This window comes from Pipra filicauda, unplaced genomic scaffold, assembly GCF_003945595.2.
Source record: "Pipra filicauda isolate LSUMZ 115617 unplaced genomic scaffold, ASM394559v2 scaffold156_size1729456_pilon, whole genome shotgun sequence".
Taxonomy (NCBI): Eukaryota; Metazoa; Chordata; class Aves; order Passeriformes; family Pipridae; genus Pipra; species Pipra filicauda.
Window position 1 is genome coordinate 14,600 of NW_024104062.1, and position 11,495 is coordinate 26,094.

The window sequence follows — 11,495 nt, forward strand, 5'->3', positions numbered from 1 at the left end:
TGGTAGCTTGGTAGCTGTTGAACTTAGCCAGCTTTTTGAGCTAGTAGAAGTAGTAAACCTTCCAAAGAGGTCATTTTGCTATCAGAGTGAACGGGAAAGCATCATATACACTTAAATGTTATTTCAGGCTATTCTTCCCTGCCCCACCTCAGTTTAACTGACTATTTAAAACTCCTAAGACCCAAAATGTTGGGGCAGTTACCCACTAGACAAGGAGCATTGCAGCTTAGCTGGCCCAAGGACATCAGATGTAATTGCTCCTTGCTCTTAATCCTCTCCCTTGAGAGGACTCTGGATCCCTCCTCCGGACTGACAGGTCCATCTGATCCATGCAGTGAGTACAGGACAGCTTTCTTCTCTGTAGTGTGCTTCCTGGAAGGCCTCTGAGCCATGAAGGTTTCATGCCAGCCCCATCCAAGGAGTTCCCAGATGCATGTCAGGAAATAAGCCAAGCACAAGTCTGTTTGCTTCACTGCTTCTCCCAGTGTCTTGGGAGCCTTGAGCGACAGTTGCTGTCAAAGGTTCTCTCTGCTTGATTTGAGAGTTTACCTCAACAGTTGTTTTCCTCAAATTTTTTGCTGTTCCCAACTTCTGAGCATTTATTTATTTCATCCTTTAGAAAGTTGTAATTGTATCAGTGAGTTTTATTCCCCCTGTAAATTAGAAAGGAAGGGACAGATGACACAGGTTTGCTAAATGGTACTTTAGCATAGTTATGGATACATCACTGGTCCAAAGCCTGCCCAGACAGTGAAGGACTTACAGTTGCATTTATAACACTTATGTTTCATGGCTGATGGATCTTCTAGTACTGACTAGACTTTTAATGTCAGAAAACATCATTTCTCTTTCAGTTGAACATGTACAGCTATTGCAAACAGTGCTGGTACCAAAAAATACCACATTTTTCTCCTACAGTTTGGAAGGGAAATAATTGTGGTTTCTCATATCCCACTTTGAAGCAGTGGGTTTTTATAGCTGGCTGACTTTAATAACTGTAATTGTATGTGCAGTCCTGTTCCAGCTGTGCACTGGGCACCATGAGTCACTGTCCAAAACCATCCCTTAGGTTTGAACCGCTCTTATAGAGATGATTCTAAAATACTCCTGAATATCTTCAGCTCCGTTATTGGGAAGTCCCCTTCTGGTCAGGCCGCTATGTTGTGACCACCTTAGACGGTTTTCCTGGAGCTTGCATAGGCATATCCTACATTGCAGGCTCCCAAGTCAGAGCTGGAGACAGAGGAGCAGGCTGTCCCCAGGGACCAGTGGCCCAGCCAGTGCTGGGCACATGTGGTGATCTCACCCCAGAGCACAGTGGACAAAAGTGTATGTCATGTGCAGGCCACTGTGTGAGTCGCCACTGTCCTGGACCCTTTCCTGAGGGCACGTGCCAGCCCAAGGAGCTTTCCCACCTCTGTTGCTCACCCCCTTTGTGAAGAGCTATGAGCAACCTTTTTGCCTTTTTGCTCTGCTCCTCATTGCTGTCACTCCAGTGTTTCTCCTAGTAGGTTAATTTGCTATAAACACCGATCAAGAAATCCAGGAATTTGTCCACTTTGTCAGAGAAGCCACAGTTTAAATACCTTTGTATTACACTGTTATAAATCACACCAGGCTCTATGAATTCCTTTCCATCAGCAAAACTCAGATCAGTTTATTGAATAGCTCAGTATTGCCTGGTATGGCTGTAAAAAATAAAGAAACTGAGACAGAAAAGTGACATTCACTTTGTCTTGACAAGTGACCAGTAAGAAAGCTGGAGAAAAGTTTATCCACTTCCAGCTCTCTTCCCAGAAGCTTTTACCATGCTGTAAATAAAGTTTAAATACTTGAATATTTTTAAAACTACTTTAAAATAATTATAATAAATGCCTTCTTATTTCATACATTTCCTGCCCACATAGCATATTTACATATTACACGTAGTTGGAAGGTATTATTAGAGATCCCTGTTCAGGCACCTGACTCATAGCACCTTTAGCCTACCACCATAAATAGGCATGTTTGACTGAGACTGTTCATGACGTGATGCCTTAGCCTGTACATCGAAGGTGCACTCTGCTACTGAATGCTAGGGCAGACTTCAGAATCAGGCTTCTTTTCCATAGTAAAAACCTGCTTGACTGATTCCCAGCAGATGTTTGTACAGGCTTTGTTGCTGGTCTCATCAGGTTGGGTGGAGATCACCTTCAAGTCAAAGCACCCATGAGACATCCTCTAAGTGAAGCGTGGTGAGACCCAGTGGATCTGTCACTGCAGTACCGACACAACTGCCCACCTTGCCTGCCTGTCCATGTCAGCAACGCTGGAGAACACCTGCTCGTGCTCTGGGAGGTTCTTGATGGCAGAGCACTTGGGTCTGCGCAAACCAAGGCAGAAGTCAGACACTTCAGTCTGATTTTCTTATGTGCTGAGGCATGTAGGAGATGGAGAAAGAATAGTTTGAAGGTACCTCAAGGAGCTGGGTCTGGAAATGCACTCTATAGTCCTACTACTGCCTGTGTTAATATGTATTTGAATTTGCAAATACAGGACTTTATCCAAGAAATGTTAGATTTCCCTTGCCTAAGCTGGGACCATGGCTTAGGTGCTACATGGGTTATCTGATGCTTTGAGAGGTCCTTGACTGTATGTGTGTGAATTGTACCTACTCAATAGGACAGGATCTGGCAGGATCAGACTCAGGCAAATCCACTGGGCAGCCCTGAACAAGATCTCGAGTAAGACTTTCCAAAGTTGTTGTAATACCTGTAGCAGAGGCAGGGTACATGCACTATAGTATATGTGCCTTGGATTCCCAGTTTCCTGGTAAGCCTGAGTGGATTTACTGCATGGTAGTTTCAGCCACTTCTGGACACACAGTAGTCCTAGGAAAACATGGATAATAGTTGTCCAGAAGCTCTGACTAGGAAAGAGAGATATTTTTCCTAGAGGATGCTGAGTATATCTGGCCCATAAATGCACCCCTGGGTCCAATACACTTTCCTGAGTGATGTGAGATTTTATAACTCATCAGATCTGATCCAGATTGTTGGACTGTAAAGAAATGTTTGCTGTGGACTCTCGAGATCAGCAGCAGTCCTGGAAGGTTGCTGAACCTTCTCTCTCTATTGACAGAGTGACATCCACATAGGATGTAGAGTAGGATGTGGTTTCTCAAGCAGACTAGCCACATTCTTGAAGGAGGCTACAGGCAGAGGCAATCTTAATATTAGTTATGGAACATGGAATCACTTAACTTCTTATGCAACTCTTAAAAGGGAAGGAGAGCACAATTGTTTTGTGTAGTCCTTTATGGAAGCATTGTAATAGACTGAGTTGTCCTTCAAGCAGCCAAATGGCACGAATGAGTGTCACCTGGAAGAATTAAGTACTGGGGAGAACTTACAGTCAAAAATGGCCTGACCTCGTGCCACTGTCTCTGAAACTGCACATGAAAATCTGTGCAAGGTGACTTCTGTATCCTTAACCTGGTCTTTGCTGGGTTTTTGCATAACAGAAATCTATCTGATGAATGATATCCTAAAATTCTGTCTAGCAAAAACTGCTGCCAACGTTTTAAAATATCTACCAAATCCTCTTCCCATTAAAACAGTCTTGTTAGAGTTGTCTGTTCCAAACAGAACGATACTTTAATTTTCTTGGTTATGTGGTTTTCCTTCTCAGATTTCTGTGAAAGCATGTGTTTCACAAAGCATATCAAAGTTGTCTCATGGGCATAAACATGTAAACAACAAGCATGTTGTTTTCGTGAAATCCCTTGTAAAATGGCTAACCGTGTTGCCTTAACCACGCAGACAGTTTTCAGAGTTGTAAGAGGAAAGAAGGATTTTGCAGACACTCTAAGCATGTGGCTCGGGGAGATCTGAGCTGTGTCTGTGACTCTGCCCATCAGGAAGTCACCCAAATGTGCTTTCTATGCCTATTTTCCCATGTGGGAGAAAACTTTGCTGTGTAAGTGATCTGGGTTCGGCTAATGAAAAACGTAACACAAGGTCCGTGTGTTGCTAGATTGGCTCCAAACGTCCAGCTATGCCTGCTGGTGTGATATGTAATCTAGTTTATTCTCCAGGGAAGAGTTTACTGCAGCACTGCAGGATGTGAAATTTCTCCCTTGCACTGGCTCCACATTGAGCTGTTTCTCCTCAATGCAGCCAATACACGTACGGAGAACAAGCTCACTTATTCCTTGCTTGGTTGTTTAGGGTGAATCATTAACCAAACACTTGAGTCTGACAAAGCAAAAATGTTTGTTGAGTGCTTTTTGCAGTCTGTATGGATACTTTGTCTTCTGCAGAAGGTATGGCTTCCCTCTCCCCTGGAATGAAAGCACCAGAGTCCCTCTGCTCACTGCCATGCTTTAACCAGACCTGAAGTGTGTGTGTATATATATCTATACTGAAATATATATACATATATATATGTAAGTTCTGTGTTGCTTCTGCTTTGTGGGTGAAGAAAGAGGATGACAGAGATATCCTGAAGAGAGGAATTAAGAGGTATGTTAACTTTTCCTTGGACCCCTCCTTTCTGGCCACTTGAGTTTTTTGGTAAAAGGAATAATAATCCTTTTCCTAGCAGCACTTAATGAACTGAAATAATTCTCTAGGATGATGATGATATGCCAGTTCTCAATATATGGTAAATTACTCCTGAGATCCCATGCCAAAGGACTGCATAGTCTGCCGAAGATGAGGGAGAAGATGCCCTTGTGTGAAAGGTGAGGTGGTTTTTTCTGATGGCTGCTTTGGGTGTTTCCTCCACAGATCTTTCTGCTTGCCTTGAAACCATTTCCTTGGTGTGCTGGGCTGTAAATCCCTGGGAGCAATGATGAGGGAACAGCATGGTCTAGATAAACTCTTCTTAACAAGCTAATTCAGATGGAGGAATATTGGCTTTGTCCTTTCTCCATGAACCAAGACTGAAGAATTACTGAAATGCTTCAATATTATCAATCGGGTGAGTGCTTTCATTGTAAATCTGTAAATCCTCTTAACCCCTACTTGTAAGAGATGAATAGGTGGGCTGCTGGGCTTCCAATCATAGACCATCACTCCTGTTCGTGCCAGAGATACAATGAAAATACTGGTTTCTTCTTTTTCGATGCAAAAGCATTTATCTGCCAGTGTTCAAACATGACATAAGAAGACTTTTCTGGATAATTAACTAATATAGTTAAAACACATCAGTTTGAACAGATGTTCTTCTCTTCACCTTTAAGGTGAATGGCCTTGATTTTGCAGCAAAGTCAGTGAGATGGTACCTAAATGCAAGGGTTTGGGTGTGAAACTGCAGAATGAGAGCCTATATTTATATTTCTTCCAGAAACTCTCCTTATACTGCACACACGCCTCATTTAGAGAGTTTTACTGAGACAGCACGTTTAAGGCTTCATTATTAGGGGATGTCTGCAATGAGATTGTCTGTTTGACATTTAATTCTTCCAGCTGTACATCTATGTATTGAAATTGCCCTGATTTATTTGGTTGCAGTTTGTTTTCTGCAGCATCCCCTTGCCTGCTAAGCACTTGTGATGCTGACGTTGATCCCAGGCTGTGTGGCAGATGGGGCTGTGTAGTCTCAGAAAAATATGGAAATATATGGAGTTGTCAGATGGAATGCTGGTCTCTCCAGACCACCCTTGGCTCCGTACCTTCACCATCCAGCTGTGGAGGAACTGTGCAGGCGTAACTGGCCAAGGTACTGCGTGAGCACAAGCTGCGTTCCTGCAGCTCTGCAGGAGGTAGGGACATCTTGCCCACAGCAGAAATAGCAGGTAACTGCAATTCTCAGAAGTCTTTAGTGAGCCCTTAACTGCAGTTTTTCCTTGCTCTGTAATCTGGCCAAAGTTGGGTAGATTTTAATAGGGATAGACACATTTCTACCACAAAAGCCACCTCTCTGCCAAATTTCAAAATTCCCCTTCTGAAGCTATAGATCCTCACATAAAAAGTTGCCTGGATTTATTTAACATGTGCCAAGCAGTATATTTTTCCTTTAATAATATTCCTGGAAATGGCTGAATTGTTTTGGCTGATGCAGATGCCAAATGGTTTGGAATCAAATTCTTAGTGCTACAATTTGCCAGAGTTGAATAACGTACCATTTTCTGTTGTTGACACTGGGGAAGGCTGAGCACCATGGCAGCAGGAAGGGGAGGTGGCACAGCAAACCAACACCAACCAACAAGTGCTTCTTTTAGGAAACTGTCATCTTGAAGCCAGCAAGGAACATCCCTGGGCTTGTGTGCTCTGTGGTTTGTACCTTAATCTTAACTAATGAACATGGCAACCCAGAGGCATCAGTGCTACTTACAGCTACCTTACTTAAATCTGCCCTTTAAATCACCCACACACCCTCCTCCCCACCTGTATTGTTCCTGTATTGGGCTTAAGGCTGGATCTGTATGTGGAATCTATAGGTGTACATTGGAGTTTGGCCTGAAGCCATTTGTATTGCCAACTTGATGCTCACTTCCCATCTTGGAAGTCCATCTGCAGAATCATTCTGTGACAAACAAGTGTCCCCCATGGATGTTTCACCATATAGTTGTATGTTTTGGGTTAAAGCCTCACAGGGCTGTGAAGTGAATGAGAACAAGGCTTCCTTTCTTCTTTGCTCTGTGCCCTGGCTCCTTTCTGTTTTTAGGACCCAAGGAACAGGAACATGAAGCTCCTGTTCTCCTTCCTTCTTGTATATAATGCTTTGGCAAATAAATGGGGTGGGAAAAGCTGTGGCTCCCCTTAGTTTTGGGGGAAGTTGGCTTTGTCTCAGACTATTATTTTGGGGGTAGAGATGAAACGATGAAGTTCCTGTTTCTAAAATTTCATGATATTTTAAAATGAAAATGAATATAAGAATGACTGAACAAACAAAGCTGTTGCACTCTTAAAAAATGATGTGCCCATTGAACTCAGCACCCCAAGCTGGATTATCATGCCCTTTCCATATTTGTGCTGTGCAAGTCCTTTCCATGCCCTCACTTGCTACTCAGCCATTTCTCTCAAATTATACCAGTACCAGAGCATGGGCCCAGCACTTCTATGAGCTGCAGAGCTGTGAATATCTCTTTTTACAGAGACAATGTTCATGTGCTGTGGCTTTGGGCACAGGATACATCAGTGTTAGTGTGGGGCTAATAATAGCCTCTAAAAATAATTTCAGAAGTTGCTTTACCTTTCCCCAGGGAACAGGACATGTCTTTGTATTTCCACCTTCAGATACACAACCCACTTGTGGGCTTGACTGCGTAGCAAATGCAGGGTGGAAGTCATCCTTGCTTACATAGATTTTTTTTTTTTTCCTCTCCTTTGTTTTGCTTTGCACTCTGAGTTGATTTCTGCCCGTGTTCTCCAAGGCTAGTGATTTCATGGCAAGTTATTGCTCATAACCAAAGTAAGGTAATGGGCAAGCAGCAACTGCTGTGTTAGGTAGCCCAAGCTGACCCTGCCACTATTTTGGTAGGAGACAGAAGCTGTTCAGAAGAGCACAGCCATCCTAGGCTTTGTGCACACAAGGGCTGCTCAGAGCAGCCCCTTGACCCCGCGCTGTCTGTATGCCCTCTGCCACTCTGACTGATAACAATAAGCACAGTTTGTGTTGGGGCTTTGTTATCCTCTCCCCAGAGAGAAACACTAAACTGCAGAATGACTAAGTGCCTTTTCAAGGGCCACATAATGAATCAGTGAATGAACAACAACCTCCAGCAGCTCCAGGCCCCCTCCTCTCTGCAGAACAATGCCTCTTTCCCCGTATGAAGACGTGCACGTAGTATAGGTTGCATACAGAATTATGTATTTCAAAAGAAATTTGGATATTAATATTTATATTCTAGCAATGCCACTGTCCTCTGGGCTCTGTAAATAGCAGCACCACAACAATGTGAATTATTCCCTTTATGCAAAACCCTGGCCAGTGAAATAGCTTGTCAATACAAAGTAAAATTACTGCACAAAAGTTTGACAGCTACATTCATTACATATGTCAATCAAAGGATCTTAAAGGCTTTATTGTCACTGTACAGTGCCTGAACAATCTGCTAGCCCAATATGCCGCAAAGTTATTTTCTCCCTACTCCTTTCATTTAAAAAATAGCCACCAATAACTTTTGACAAAAAGTCTGAGAGAACTGCACGAACGGCAAAGAAATTTTAGATTTTCTTGTGTGTCTGTGGGCTGGAGCCATTGCTCTCGCTGGGTTATGCTAACATATCGCAATGCTTACAGTAGAGGAGATCTGGTCAGAAACACGGGACACACAAGTTGCTGCACGAAACCCAGGGCAGGCTGGGGCTGTGGGGATGGCGTGAGGAGTTAGGGAGGAAAGGTTATGCTAAAGAAAAACGACTTGAATCTGTTTTGGTTATAGTTTTTTGTTGCTTTTGCCAGGTATCGGATATCCAAGCTCTTCTGTCCCAGGTCTCCCCCAGGTTAGGCTGGGCCCGTTTTGATGAGCTCTTGCTCTCAACAGACCACCCCACAGCTTTGGAGTGTGTGTGTAGGGGGGTGTTTCGATTTGATTCCCTTTTTCCAGCTCGCTGCCCTCCCCGATCGCGTCGGAGCCCAGCTGTCAGCTATGGCTTGCTGTGGTGTAGCCGGGGCGGGGGCCGGGCGGCAGCGGGGCTGTGCCCGGGGAGCCGAGCCCAGCCCCGGCCCTCCCACACAGGCGGTGGTGCCCCGGGCGGCCCGGACGGAGGGTCGCCCAGGGCCAGGCTTTGCCCGGGTTTGCCGGGCCGTCAGCCGCGAGAGGGAGCAGCCAGAGCCGAGCCAGCGCCTGCCGTCCCGGCTCCCGCCGGGCCCCCCGGCCGTCACCGGGGGGCTGCGCCCAAAGGCCTCCTCCTCCTTCCCGACGAGGAAGGGGGCCATGCTGGCGGGTGGAGGGAGGTGATCCTGCCCCTTCGCGCGGCCCTGGTGAGGCCGCGTCTGGAGTGCTGTGTCCAATTCTGGGCTCCTCAGTAAGAGAGACATGGAGCTCCGGGTCCGGCGGAGGGCTATGAGGATAGTTAGGGGACTGGAGCACCACATGGATGAGGAAAGGCTAAGGGAGCTGGGCCTGTTCAGCCTCGAGAAGAGGCGACTGAGGGGGAACCTCATCAATGTCCATAAGTATCTGAAGGGGGGCAGTGCCAGGAGAATGGAGCCAGGCTCTTCTCAGGGATGCTGAGCAGTAGGACAAGAGGCAATGGGCAGAAGCTGATGCCCAGGAAGTTCCACCTGAAGATGAGGAAGAACTTCTTTAGTGTGCGGGTGACTGTGCATTAGAACAGGCTGTCGAGAGAGGTTGTGGAGTCTCCCTCTTTGGAGATACTCAAAAGCCATCTGGATGCAAGCCTCAGTAACATGCTCTTGGGGATCCTTGCTTGACAGGGACTAGATGACTCCAGTAGTCCCTTTCAAATCTTAACCATTCTCTGAAAGTGTGACGTTGTGATCTTGTGCCATGACAGACCATACCAAATTAGATTTGTGAGGGTATCATAATTTGAGCATCTTTGTTCTGAGATGGAACCTAGATTAAATTTCTCACTTCAAAATATTTTGCAGGTTGGTTGTTTCCTCTAAGTGGTCAGCTTAGATTTTAGTGTGTGCTGGCGTGTGGCTTTGTTATCAGACCCTGGTCATGAGCACCTAAGCAGCAGCAAAACCTCAGGAGCTTGCTTCCTGCATGCATCTCTGCCTGCACCTTTCTGACAGCTGCCTTTGGGATGAGATGGGCTAAAGAGCACTTTTCACCTGCTGGCTTGAAAGTGTGAAGAATAGCCCTGCTCTTGTGTTTGGCAGGGAACCGTGGGAATGCTCTGTGAGGATGCACACAGAGGAGATATTGCAACAGGAGTGCTGATCGTGACAACTAGTGTTTCTACTGAAAAAGCCTGGTGAAGAAATGGAAAAATGGAAACTTTTAAAGAATTGAGGTGTTAATTCATGTGCTGAGAAAGCTGTGCTGCCCACTCACCATCCCAAAAATTGTGTGACATTTCCCTGAGGTGTGCTGCTTGCTGCTGCATCATGGGCATGTGTTTGATCACAGGCAAAATTAAACATATTTTGTAATCAATGGGCTCCACAAGTAACTTCAAAGTACATGGGAGTAAAAAGACATAGACTGACTCTTCTCACAGTGTTGAATTTTATATTTTATGGTCTGTTCTCTCCCCATGCAGCACTGCCCTCTTTTTGAGGTCTTGCGCAGAGCGCTTTTGTTAGTGTTTTAAATAATTATCATTGGTGTGACAATGGCATAGAAGTCTTTCAGTGCAGTTTGTGGTGAGCACCAAATGTTGTGCAACAGAGTGTCTGTTATCTGTGGCAGAGCTGATTGCCAAAATGACAACTAACTTTCATTTTGGCTTTTAAAGTCTGGACTCATCTGAACATAATTAGGTGATGCTGACAGGATACAAAAGACTCTCTGTAAGCCGAGTGGGCTACGTTTTTCTTGCTAGTTCACTTCTGGCCAAGGCCAGGCTTTGTAGCGTGTGGGTACAATGATAAAAGACAATGCAAACACTTTTTCCTACTGTGGTAGGGCTAGGAGCTCCAGTTGTTGCGCTTGTGGCTGTACGCAGGAAAAAAAAAATCCTGCCCAAATCTGAAGCCTCAGCCATGAGCACCACTGTTTCATCTTGTTCATTCTGATCCTAAAGGAAACCCTCCTGAAGGAGTGTGGTCCCCGGCCCCTCCACTTCTGTGAACTCAGAGGTAGTGGCGACTTCCCAGGGGAATAAACCTGTCTGTGGTGCTTGCCTGTCTCGCTTCTCCGCCTAGTGGGAAAATGTTATGACTCCCTCTGTTCCGATGATTGCTCACGCTTCTGCACCCGCAGACTTCATCTGTAAACTCTTAGCAGAAAATATGCACTGATGCTGGGATGGCTTTTGCCAGCTAGGAGCTGTTTTCCAGTGTGTCACTCACTTGTTGGTATGTGGAACCTCTGTGGTATTTTATCAATGTTTAATGTGACCTAATTGTGTACTTCCACTGTCTAGGAGGATCAGCTCTTCTGGTGTGACAGTTGCAATAAAATTGGTGGTGTTCAGGAGCCTCTCAGGCATTTGCAGCTGGGTGCAAGGCACAAGCTCCTTGATTTTGCTGTATCAGCCCAGCAAAACATTGCAGGGCTGTGTGTGCAGCCAAATGCTTTATGTTGTGCCTGGTAATGGCTTGTCAATATTTAAAAAAGAAAAAGTAACTTCCAGCTGTTTAATTTGCTCTTGGGGGGAAAAAAACCTAAACTTCCTAATAATCTTCATGTTTACTTGGCACATTTGGTTTGAAGCAGATGGAGGTGACGGATTGATCTACAAAATAAATGACAAAGCAAGAGAAGAAAAAGTGTGTGAGTGGCTGTACCATTAGAGGAGAAGGTATTTTTGCCATGAGGGTCTCACTACTGGCCTTTTTAGGGTTTTTTTTGTTAAGTCAGCTTATTGGAACTGCTGCCCACAAGTTTACTCCTTTGAGCACAGCCAACTGTTTACCACTCGCTATCA